General features: G+C 43.7%; 1 long non-coding RNA gene across 2 annotated transcripts in view; it reads right to left on the reverse strand.

Moving 5' to 3' along the window:
* Positions 1–1,713, reverse strand: part of LOC119464807 (uncharacterized) — a 29,459-nt gene extending 27,746 nt beyond the window's left edge. For both annotated transcript variants that reach the window (XR_005194602.2, XR_005194601.2), the window contains exons 1-3: positions 1,417–1,713; positions 478–546; positions 88–147 (exon numbers count right to left, since the gene is read on the reverse strand). This is a non-coding gene — a long non-coding RNA (uncharacterized LOC119464807). The remainder of the gene's footprint in view (positions 1–87; positions 148–477; positions 547–1,416) is intronic.
* Between the last annotated feature and the right edge of the window lie 10,519 nt (positions 1,714–12,232).

The following is a 12,232-nucleotide window of genomic DNA, read 5'->3' on the forward strand; positions in this document are numbered from 1 at the left end:
ATTAGCATGGCATGAAAAACACCTACCAGATTCGTAAACAGAAACAATACCTTACAACAAACAAACATGTAAAACTTTTACACTTACGGCATTGGCTGACCGATTTATCGGTTCTCTCCTCTGCTGCAGTCATCACGGCGAGGAACGCTGCACGCAGGTAGGCGCAAGACATCGGAAATTACCGAGGGTACATCAAAGTGTCCTTCTTAAGCTATATTTTCACCTATTTCTAAAGAAGATTTCGCAAGCCTGTGGAATCGATGCTTTCAAGTGAGACGGAAGAGTATCCAATCGTATGTGTATTTAGTAGAATCTAACCATGAAAAATTTGAAACAGCAGTTTTAATCAGAACGGTCTGTTACCTGGCCAAAGTGGTGCGCACTCTCGCATTTTCACGCATGCATATTCCGTTTATAATAGAAAGAGCGTTGCTACAAAGGTATGAATTGCATTGCTAATTAGCGCAGCCCACTCACCTGCTAGTACTGCAAGGAGCAAGGTGGCAGAGGTGAACTTCATCTTAGCAATGAGCCTGACTTTGTTTCCTACAAGAACGAAGGGAAAAGTTCAAATTATGTGGCTTACCGAACAGAGCGTACAATGGTGAAAGAGAGATTAAGTTTGCGTGAACGTTCAGTCGTTTATGGTTTTCTATAAAGTTTAAAATGTTTAGGGTACAGTTCCGGCTTTAGTTGGCCGGTGAATGTGTGCTGCCAATTCAGGAATCTGTGTGTCCCTTTATAGAGCCACTGTTCATACTTACGTTATCAGTGTAGTTTATAAGCAGTTTTCTATCTACGAAAACCTTTCTCTGACGAATGGGACTACCACGTGTGGAAACGTTGCAATACACTATGCGATCAATACAAGACGACGAAAGGCAGTTCGACACGGGCGTTCAGCATTTGGCGTTCAAAGAATCTGCTGCTTGAGATAACAATGTAACCTACTTTTTTTTGTACGGCTAGCAAGGCCCCGAATAAGGGCCTTCTCGGTGAGGCAGCCTGTTATTTTAGGTTGTTTGGAACAATTATCCGGAAATAAAGGCAATCATGCGGCAATCTCTGTAAATTGAAAAGTAATAGATTTGTGGCTTACGAAAGAGCCATATCTCATGCGTGTCTTTTTAACAAAATATTTACATACGCATGGCGTCCAGCTCAGTATTGGACTGTTCCTATCTCTCATATTCACGCAAGCGATAACTAATTTTGAAACTAATAGGTTTTCTTTAATTTTATAGCTTGTGTTGAATCAATATGAACATTTTCTGCTCAAGCAATGAACGCTTTTCGGGGAACATGGCATCGGAAGATGACACATTAATAATGGAAATGCCGTAAGCGTATCACCAAATTATCAATTGAATGTGCAAGCAAACCTTTCTACTGCTCACAGAGATATTGAAAACCTACCTGAAAAGACAAAATGCTCGAAAGAGACTAAATATTCGATCGCACAGCAGCTTCAAGAATGATTAGGGCAGGACAGTGTGTCTCCTTTATATCTCCCCTTAGCTCGAAAGAACACACGTGGAGAAGTGTTACGCAGCTGTGCATGAATACAGTTTGCACGGGATAACGCGTTTCCTGTTTGGTGGCCAAGGTAGGTTAATTTGATTTATATTTTAAAGCGATGCACACATGCGGAAAAACACTCGGAAGCGGGGATTTGGATAAATATTATTCCCAACGGCAGCCTAATTTTACGTACCTGACGCATCTGAGATGCGCGCTTGGCTTTAGGTACTATATTTGGTGACCAAGCTATGTCAGGCTTATTTATATTTTAACGCTATGCACACGTGCAGGAAAAACGCATTCGGAAACAGGAAAGAAAATGCGTATTATTCCCGATAGGAACCTTATTTTACATACACGCCACACATGAAATGCACGTTGAATTTTAGGTGCCATGTTTGGTGACCATGGTATGTCAGATTGATTTATATTTTAAAGCGATTTCTGGTTGTAGAACCACATATTCACAAACAGGAAACCGGACGCTTATATTTCTCAAAAGCTACCGACTTTTTTATTCATGACTGGTTTAAATGTGGTTTGAGATTGATGTACTTTGCTTCTGTAAAAATTACTATGCGGATATTCTATGCGTATCCCCACAGACAAGTATTAAAATTTAGTTGAATCGACGGGGAATGCTTTTGAGAATTGAAACGCCTGTTAAGCATGATCTGGCTAACCTGCTTTGTCTAGTAGAGTTCCTTGTCTAGGCTAGCTTATTAGAAGAAAACTAGGAGGTGCGGAACGCTGGTTTTAAATTATTACTACTGCAAACACTCGTCAAGAAATTGGCGAAATGCTATGTGTGCTTTTTCCCATGGTAAACGGAAAAAAGGAATGCAGTGAGAGAAGTACTTTTGAATTGCTGTGAAACATGAAGTACGCAGCCAAGTGGAACCTCACAATGCAAGAGTTATTGCTGTTTCAAAGAAGCTAAGTTCTAAAAAATATATTTCTTGTCCTCACAGTGACGAAGAAATCTGCCTTACCTTTCGGTTTATTGAAAAATAATTTTAAAATATCACGGGAAACTGTAATATTGCTGGTGTCTAAGCTTCGCAACGGGTAAAGCTCTGGCTTCCATCTATTGGCACATATATATATATATATATATATATATATATATATATATGCAAAACCCTGGCCAGATTGTCTGATAACTCTAAGGTGAGTGGTATGGAAAAATTGTCGTTTTTGCTGCCGTAGCACGAAGCTTCAATAAAGCCCGCAAGGTTAAGATGCCGTAATAGCATGCTGGCCTAAGGTTCCCTTCGTTCCACATTTGCGGCTGCCAAAACCATGGCTTACTGCTTTCTTAGGCAATTTGAACCACTATTGAATGAATAAGCGACTTCACAGAATTACTCCTTGAAACCTTGCTAACTAATCTATCCGTGAGTTTCTTGCACCACCACGGTACATATGCCATGGTTGTTACTGAAAGATGAAATGGCTTCAGTGCCCAGCTGGTGCGAGTAGTCATTTCCCTCAGCGGCGGCATTTACTGCATTCCGACAGCTTACTTACCTAAAACAAAGGGTCTTACCGAAATACACAAGATAGTCGCAGATATGTTTTCAATGTATATCTAAAATGATCAAATAAAATCATACATCCTCCAAAACTTCGTGACGTTCGCTTAAAACACTGCGGTTCGGTAGCAATAGGAGTCGCGCCTTTTAATGCGATCGCGTTAAGGGCCACGTGTCGCAGAAAATCCGGCGTCGGCGTGGATGTCGGCGTCCGTGGCGGAAAAATCATCCCCAACCACCCTCACCGCGCGGGCCCTCAGTGCGTCGCAAGGTATAGCGAAGGAGAAAATCATCCCGAACCACCCCAACCGCGCAGGCTCTCCACGTGGTGCAGGCATTTGGTTAATTAAAAAAAAAATTCTCCCAATAAAATCCGTCAGAAAAATGGTAAAGTACGGCTTAAGCACAACCTACAGACATGGCGGCGTCGGATTGTAATTTGAATGTACGAGAAAACATAATTCTGTTACGAAGAAACTCAAACACGCAAATGCAACTCAAAAGGCAGGTCAAATTGGGACTTCTCCTACCTAATGCGTTTTGGACACGCGCGCGTCGGGGCAATAGTAAACAGTTATCAAAATAATAAAAAAGATGCTAGCGCCTTCGCATTTTAATACAAGACGACTTACATAGCCCCTGGAAAAACGCCTTCCCAACAATGCACTTCTGTTTAAAAGTGAAGCCAACTTTGTAAGCTGGCTTTCGCACGTTCTGTGTTTCGGTGAAGCCCACTGAAACAAAAATGCTACGCGAACGGGGCCCGATAACGCTATCTAATTCCAATCTTAAAGGCTAAGCTTAAGCGTCCACCAATTTCTTGGCTTGCTTTTTGAGCTTCAGACCACAATGGAAAAGGCTATGCTATCACAGAACGCAGGGCGACAAGCACAGACAATACTGATAAATATACGCAGCGTGCGGAGAAAGCTTCTTAGCTCGACGATTGATTTCTAATTCGTCGTCACCAGTGCAACGTGGGTTACCGGGGCAATATCTGACACGTGCATTACCTTCGACAAAATTTGGGTCTACAGCGGTTACATTGTTATTGAATGACTGAACGACACGTATTACTAAGTTGATCTAAAAAGCACCACAAGGTACTCTCATCCCACCTCACTGGGAGACGTCCCACAGGGGCGTCTGCGAAAGCAGGAGTTTGGTGTGTTGCGACACCACGGACCCGAGCACATGGGGGTTGGAACCTCTCAGGTTTAACCTAGCGTGGCTTAGCCGTGTCCGGGGAAAAGGGGATCCTGGGGGTTGAGCCGAAGCCGGGTGTTTGGACCTTTAAGGCCCCTCGGCGGAGGCAACACACCCCTTTGGCCTCTGCTTCACGTAGACGGCACCCCCGGACTGACCCGCCCGGGGGAAACCGGTAGTCGTCTTTTCCTATCTCTCTCTACCATCATCTTCGTCTTTCCCTTCCACTTTTAATCTGTCCTGTCCTCTCATATTTTCCATGGTGGAAACTGGAAATCGTCGTCCCATGGTGGAACGACGAATGTCGGAACGCTCGTAGGAAGCAGAACAAGGTGTGGGGGTTGCTACGCGACTCCCCAACTACGGAGAATCTTGTCAATTTTAAGAAAATTAAATCGAAGGGCCGAAGAACGCGCCGACAGGCCAGGAGAGAGAGTTGGGAGAAGTTTTTATCAGGCATCAACTCATATACAGACCAGGGCAGAGTCTGGAAGAAAGTTAGTAAGATAAACAGGCTACAAACTTATTCACTCTCGTTGGTAAACACACAAGGCGACAGTCTGGAAGACCAAGCTAACTGCCTGGGAGCACATTTTGAACATGTGGCAAGCTCATCCCATTATTCGCCAACATTTAAAAAACACAAGGCAACAATAGAAAAACAGAAAATAGAAAGAAAATGCACCGGAGACGAGGCATACAACCAGCCATTTTGCATCGCTGAGCTATATGCATCGCTTAGTTGTTGCAATAAGTCTGCCCCAGGCTCTGACCGCATAGTTTATCAAATGCTAAAACACCTTCCCCATGAAACAAAGAAAACTCTCCTCTGCCTTTACAATGCTATATGGTCCTCCGGCTAGATCCCCGCCGCCTGGAAAGAGGCAATTGTCGTCCCTATACTGAAGCAGGGCAAGGACCCATCGTCTGTTTCGAGTTACCGGCCTATAGCACTAACAAGCTGCCTCTGCAAACTGCTCGAAAAATTGATAAACCGCCGACTAATCCATTTCCTCGAATCAAACAAACTGCTTGACCCGTACCAATGCGGGTTTCGAGAGGGTCGATCCACCGCCGACCATTTGATACGTATTGAAACGCAAATTCGTGAAGCTTTTGTCCGTAAGCAGTTCTTTCTGTCTGTATTCCTTGATATGGAAAAAGCCTACGATACCACGTGGCGGTTTGGAATACTGAGAGACCTCTCACACGTTGGTATACGTAGTAACATGTTAAATGTCATAGAAAGTTATTTATCTAATCGCACATTCCGTGTTCGTGTGGGAAATGCTGTATCAAGACCATTTGTGCAGGAAACTGGAGTGAAACAGGGCGGGGTGCTCAGTTGCACTCTCTTTATCGTAAAAATGAGTTCTTTGCGTCTGTATATCCCAAGAAACATGTTCTCTTCTGCATACGTCGATGATGTACAGATAGGTTTCGCCTCGTGCAATCTCGCAGTCTGTGAGCGGCAGATTCAGCTTGGTCTGAACAAGGTGTCTAAGTGGGCAGACGAGAATGGATTTAGCCTGAACCCACAAAGGACCACCTGCGTCCTGTTCTCCAGAAAGAGGGGTCTGCACCCCGATTCTGATATTGAGTTGCAGGGACAACGTGTGGCCGTAAAAACCGAACATAAATTTTTAGGTGTAATTCTCGATACGAAGCTAACGTTTGTGGCACACATACGGTATCTAAGAAACAAGTGCATGAAAACAATAAATATTCTAAAAGTGTTGTCACGCACCGCTTGGGGTACTGACATACGGTGTCTTTTGAATTTGTACAAGAGCCTCATACTCACAAGATTAGATTACGGCGCCATAGTGTACCATTCCGCTACGCCAAGCGCCCTAAGGATGCTGGATCCTGTACACCATCTAGGCATCCGCCTAGCCACTGGTGCCTTCAGGACAAGTCCTGTGGCAAGTAGAGGCGGACATGTGGTCGCTTGATATACAACGTTTATCCTTAAGCCTCACCTATTTCCTGAAAGTAAATTCGAACCTGGAACATCCGTCCTTCTCAACCGTAAATGATATGACCAGTTCCACACTCTTCAATAACCGGCCGACAGCAAGAAAACCCTTTTCACTACGTGTAAGAAAAATTAGTGAAGAAATGGACATCCCACTACTTGAAAATACCCTGATGGCCCCAGCAAAGCCAGTGCCACCGTGGCAGTGGAAACTCATAGAGTGTGATACTTCCTTTGCAGAGGTCACAAAAGATGCTCCAGAAGCACATATCCGGATGCATTTTCTAGAAATCCAGTTTAAGTACTCGTCCTGCACTCAGTTTTACACGGACGCTTCAAAGTCACATGCAGGGGTTTCTTATGCAGTAGTCGGCCCATCGTTCTCCGAGTCCGATGTACTGCACCCGGAAACAAGCATTTTTAGGGCTGAGGCCTATGCACTTTTATCGGCTGTGAAGAGTATAGGCAAATCCAAATTCCAAAGATCAATAATATTTACAGACTCCCTAAGCGTTGTAAAAGCTATCATGGCTCTACATAGACACAAAAGCCCTGTACTTATCGAACTGTATTCTGCTCTGTGCAAGGCATACCTGTCTAACCAGCATATTATTTTGTGCTGGGTGCCTGGCCATCGAGGCATCGAGGGCAATGTTCTGGCTGATCAAATGGCCACATCAACTACATCGCGAGCCCTTAACCCTACCGCTTCTATCCCTGCCACAGATCTCAAGCCCTACTTGAGAAAAAACTTCGAAGCCACTGGCAGCGCTTGTGGGATGCCGAAACGAACAACAAGCTCCACTTAGTTAAGCCACAGATAGGTCCCTGGCGTCCCGTTACGAAAATTCGAAGAACTAATGTCCTATTCTCTCGTCTGAGAATAGGACATACATTCGGCACCCACAATTTTCTCTTGACTGGAAATGACCCGCCAACCTGTGGTAGATGTGGAGAGAGGCTTACATTTCTCCACGTGCTTGTGGAGTGCAGGGAAGCCGAAAGAGAGAGAAAAAGACACTTTCCTCTAGCGTACCAGTACCGTCTCCCTCTCCACCCCGCTATGTTTCTTGGTGACGAACCTCTCTTTAACACCAAAGCTGTTTTGGATTTTCTGAGCGATGTTATACTGCATGTTATTTGCCCAATAGTCTCGTAGCGCATCCACTCCTCAGAGGATGTCGCCGCGATAGTAGTTTTGCATAGCACGCGCCTCCAGGCCCTTACGTGTTCAAAGGGTCTGTCAAGGCAGTACTGCTTTTCGAAAAAAACTGTGATATATTTTCGTTTATCGTCATTACCTTGCAATTTGTTCTTTCATGATCATAGTGCACCTCATTAGCCATTGCCATAATTTTATTACATATATTTTTTACGCATTTTACAGCGATTTGTTTTTAGGCCCTTTTACAGCCACGACACACCTTTCCCAATTCATTGGTACATTGTCAGTTCATAACCACTGGCCTGGCGCTCTTTGGCCATACCTGGCCTTTGCGCCATTAAACACCATTCATCATCATCATCACTGGGAGACGTACGCCGGAGAATGGGTCACCTTATCTGCAAAACTTAGGACAGCATTGTATTGAACATTATCCTATTGTAGTACACAAGCAAGAAGTATCAAATTTTCATACTGGGTGCGTTTCTAGAAATCCTCTGCAAGAATATTAACAACTAATTTAACCGTCGCTCGTGACACAGTGAAAGAGAAGACCAGGTGTATAAAAGTTAAATCTATTTCAAGAATGACTAGTCTTGAGCTGCTATTGCTACGTGCCTACTTAAATAGGCGTCTTATGTTTTACAGATTATGAACAGCAGTAATCTTAAGTTACTCGTTGATTTTGTGCAATCGTATAAAAGATGGTATCATTCAGCACCGATTCTGGCGTTCAAGTGAAAGCCGATCGCTTTCCGCTGTTTTATTTGTATAAAACCACAGTACACGCATTTTATGATCGGTTCAGTTGGACTAGATGAGTTTCAAGCGTTCAGCATCAGACTTTCTTGTAAAAGAATGTGCTGAACGAACACAATGAACAAAGAAACCTTACTAGGACTTGCGTAGCAATAGAAAAACGTATTGCGTAGCAATAGAAAAACGAACGGAATGAAAGTTATGACGGCTACATTGTGATTGTCTCAGAAGAACACGCACACCGATGTTCTCGTTCATGGGGTCCATCTATGAGAACCAAAAAGTTATCACAAAAATGGTACTCCTGAAAGTGTAACGTGCTGTGGTGGTTGGCCTACAAGTTCTTATGTCTTCGCATCCTGAACAAGCGCGTTTAAAACACGCCTCATCACTCGATTTGGCCTGACCGTACAGGCAGCCTCGGGTACTGAGCAGATCAGTTAGTTATGTAAGGCTTTGTGGCGCTAAAGCAACTAAGGCTATGATGCGCCAACTGAGCAGATCAATTGTACCAATGCACGAAAGCCGATTTCACTCCCCTTGCAGGATCTTTTCTGAAGCTTTCCTTCCGTTTTTACAGCCTCAGGAATTCGGCACGAGGCGAGAGGTCCTCTCTTCCTTCACTCGTCAGTTTCACGCTGCCCACTCTGCCTCGGAACATTCAGGCTTGCGCGGATTCCGCTCGAATAACAAGTTAAATCTCGGTAATGCACATATTTGAGTAACGCACGCCTTTCACGAAATTGCCCTACCAGGTAACACAAAAACAGGATGGCCACTTCCGAGACGGTCACACTGTCGCCGTATCATATAGAATAAACGTGTGTCTCTTTCCCGTTCACTGACACAACCTGCGCCATTTTCTCGTCAATATCAGCGTTCGGCAGCATCAACCTGCTCAGGTAGCGTCAGAGGCAGCATGAATGACAGGTGTATGTGTTATCAAAACAATGCGTTGTCATATGACGGAGATAAGTGCATTTGTTGTTGTCTTTGCCATGTTCAGGCAATTTGAGCTTATGTATCTGTTAATCTAGCGTTGTACACAACCGGTGCCGGCAGTGCCAGACAACTTGGTTCGCTGGGTTTGCTTTCGCGATGTCTTCGTAGTCGCGGCATTGTTGTTAATCGAGCATCGCCATCCGAATCGCGCCTGGGATTCTTGCGAACTACCTTCACTCGAGACTGCTGAAATGCGGAAGAAGATCCGTAAATGTGGTTTGCGGAACACCGGGTGGTAGCTGCCTCCGAACAAGCCGCGATTAAAAGGAAACTTTGATATTAGCTTTATTTTTGATCGCAGGATATCAACGCGCTATCACTTCGTGCTTAGCGACACTCACATCGGTATTTCATCACCCTTCTCGTCTTTTCTAGGCCGTTTATTCTTGCATCGAGACCGGCTATTTCGAGTTGCGCATAAAGTCTGAGTACGACAACACTGATACGCTGCACCGAACTCCAGCAACGCAAGACCGTCACAGCGACTCGGATCAAAAACACCCTGATTTGACGCTCACAAAAAAAGCTATTAGAGGGCTACAACATTGTATAAAAGTGATGTAATTGTTATTTCAGTTTCTTAAGATGTTTACTTAGGCAGCTCGATGATGGCGTATTACTAGGATAGCAATGGGCCTGATGAAGAGGAACGCGTTCGCAGTTTCGAGCAGCTTGAGGAGCCCAGGCTGTTTCTGACCCTCAGCATTTGCAAGCTCCACAATAAGTACATCATTATTTTTTTATTATTTATTGGATAATGTGAGCCATTGCAGGCCCTCACAGGAGTGAACAATAAGTACATGGAAAAACCTGTCAAAATATCGACTGTCAACATGCTCGAACTCATCGAGTGTGTTGCAGAGAGCTGGTCGAGGTGCACCGCCGCAGGGTCGACACCATTCTCCGCTATTTCAAAACAGCTTCGCATAACATTAATTCCCGCAAAGCATACGATATGCATAATTGCTTTTATTCAGAGTACGACAACAATTGCTGTGTGCTTAGAGAATTATGGATTTCTGTGTTCTGTGTCTATGTTTCTTTGCATAGCAGAAACGTATTCTGAGACAGTTTCATTGGCCTACTTCAATGTTGCCCCGTAAAACGCTCGCTATAGGCCTATTCACATTTATGGGAAGATGTGCCTCATAATATTTGCGGCCGAATGCTGTCTAAAACCTAAAGCTCATTTCAAATGGGTAGTGTCGCAAAAAATAGGTTGCGGTTGAGAATTATTCTTATCTGGTTTCTTTTTTCCGAGTATGTTTTACTGCAAATGTGCATCACTTTATATTGGGAATCAAACCCACGTGCCGTTGTTGGTGATATTTTATGAAGAATTTTACGTAAAACCTAAAGCGCACCTAAAATGCGTCGAGTATGTAAAATTAGGTTGCCGTTGGGAAAACGTAGACCTGGCTTCCTGTTTCGGACTATGTTTTTTTTTGAGTAAGTATGCACCTCTATATGTTTGAAATCAAACCTAAGCGCCTTGATCTCCCCACTGCATAAGTGTTATCCTGTGCACAGCGCATCCACTGCCAAGCTACCTCTTCTTCCGGCTTGAAGATAATTTGTAAAGCAGGGGCATTGTCGTATCTTTATGAGCCTTCTAGCTGTTCTGCAATCGAAGACCAAGCAGGATTTCGCCATTTCGTCTCTACAGGCGAGAGGCGGAGCGATCGATTACTCTATGAGAAGTACATATTTTACCTTACCTTCACTATATAATTTGTTACTCCGCATTCATCATTTCTATAAATATTATTTTATGTTCCTGTATACGTTTGCTCCTCTGAGGGCCTTTTTGTATGAGTGTCAAATGTTGGCATAGCGCGAACGCAATTAGTCTCGAAATGTTTAAAAATAAGTGTTGCTTTCCTGATTATCATGTATAAGAAGCGTAGATTGATGAGCTTTACACGAAGTAACGGAAGTAACTGTTCTAAAACACCGCACCATATATACCTCTTTGGTAAGCCAGAAATATCTTACGATTCAAAGCAGTAGGATTGTCATCTCAATCACTCAAATTTCTAATCGTTCAAGGCAGCGAAGAACAGTTTACACCTTGCGAGAAGGGCCTTACCTGCGACCTTGTTTCACATATGGAAGCACTTCACACTACAGGAATTACTGATGCAGGTTTGTTTTACGGCTGCAAGGTAAAGAACGCCCCTCTCAAACAACCTTTCTCTCTTCGCAACCACCGCAAAATATACTGCAGTAGTTTTACATGTCGAAGCTCCATGCGTTATGTCAAGTCCCTTGCATACAGAATGCCGCACGTGAGCAATCGTATTAACACCACCATGAAGGAGAGTCGGACATCAATAGGCGTACTTAACACCTAATGGGCTTAGAAATATGGTAAACCTAATAAAATATAGAAAAAACTTACCGTTCATTGAAAAGGGAATTTCTCGTCGATTGCGAATGACACTGTGTTTGTCTTTGCACGTAACCGTCACACTCATTCCTTAGATGAAGTTCACCTCTCTCATTTTTCTCGCAGCAGTCCCAACAAGTAAGTGGGTTAAGCCAAATGGTATTGCAATCTTTGTTGTTATTGAAAATGATCCTTAATATAAACACAGTGCGCACTTCTGAACACAAAGCAGTGAACACGCGCTATTCTTGCTGTCCAGCAATATGTGATATAAACTGCAGCTACAAACATTGCAACGGTGAGATTTCACAAAATAATGCACAAGAATAGATATTCTCCTATCTATTTCAGAGGAAGCAATTTCATTGGCTGGCAAAGCCTCCTGTCGATATGGAAGAGGGTATAACTTCGCGATGAAAGGTTTATATACTATCGGTAATTTCTGGTTTAGTTTTGCTGATCTCAGTGCAGCATGCCTTGCCATGATCACTGCAGCAATTTAAAGAAGCGATGAGATGCGCAGTGTAGCAAGTAAGTGGAAAAGATAGGTTTCATTCGATGAGTTCAATAAAATAAAAATCTTCCCCCGTTTGTGTTAACCTGGCTTTACAACACAGACAACTTACCGCGAGGTGTCTAAGCGCCCTTTTGATATGGGGGAGCACTCTTTTAATAAC

The sequence above is a fragment of the Dermacentor silvarum genome, chromosome 9 (genome assembly GCF_013339745.2).
Source record: "Dermacentor silvarum isolate Dsil-2018 chromosome 9, BIME_Dsil_1.4, whole genome shotgun sequence".
Taxonomy (NCBI): Eukaryota; Metazoa; Arthropoda; class Arachnida; order Ixodida; family Ixodidae; genus Dermacentor; species Dermacentor silvarum.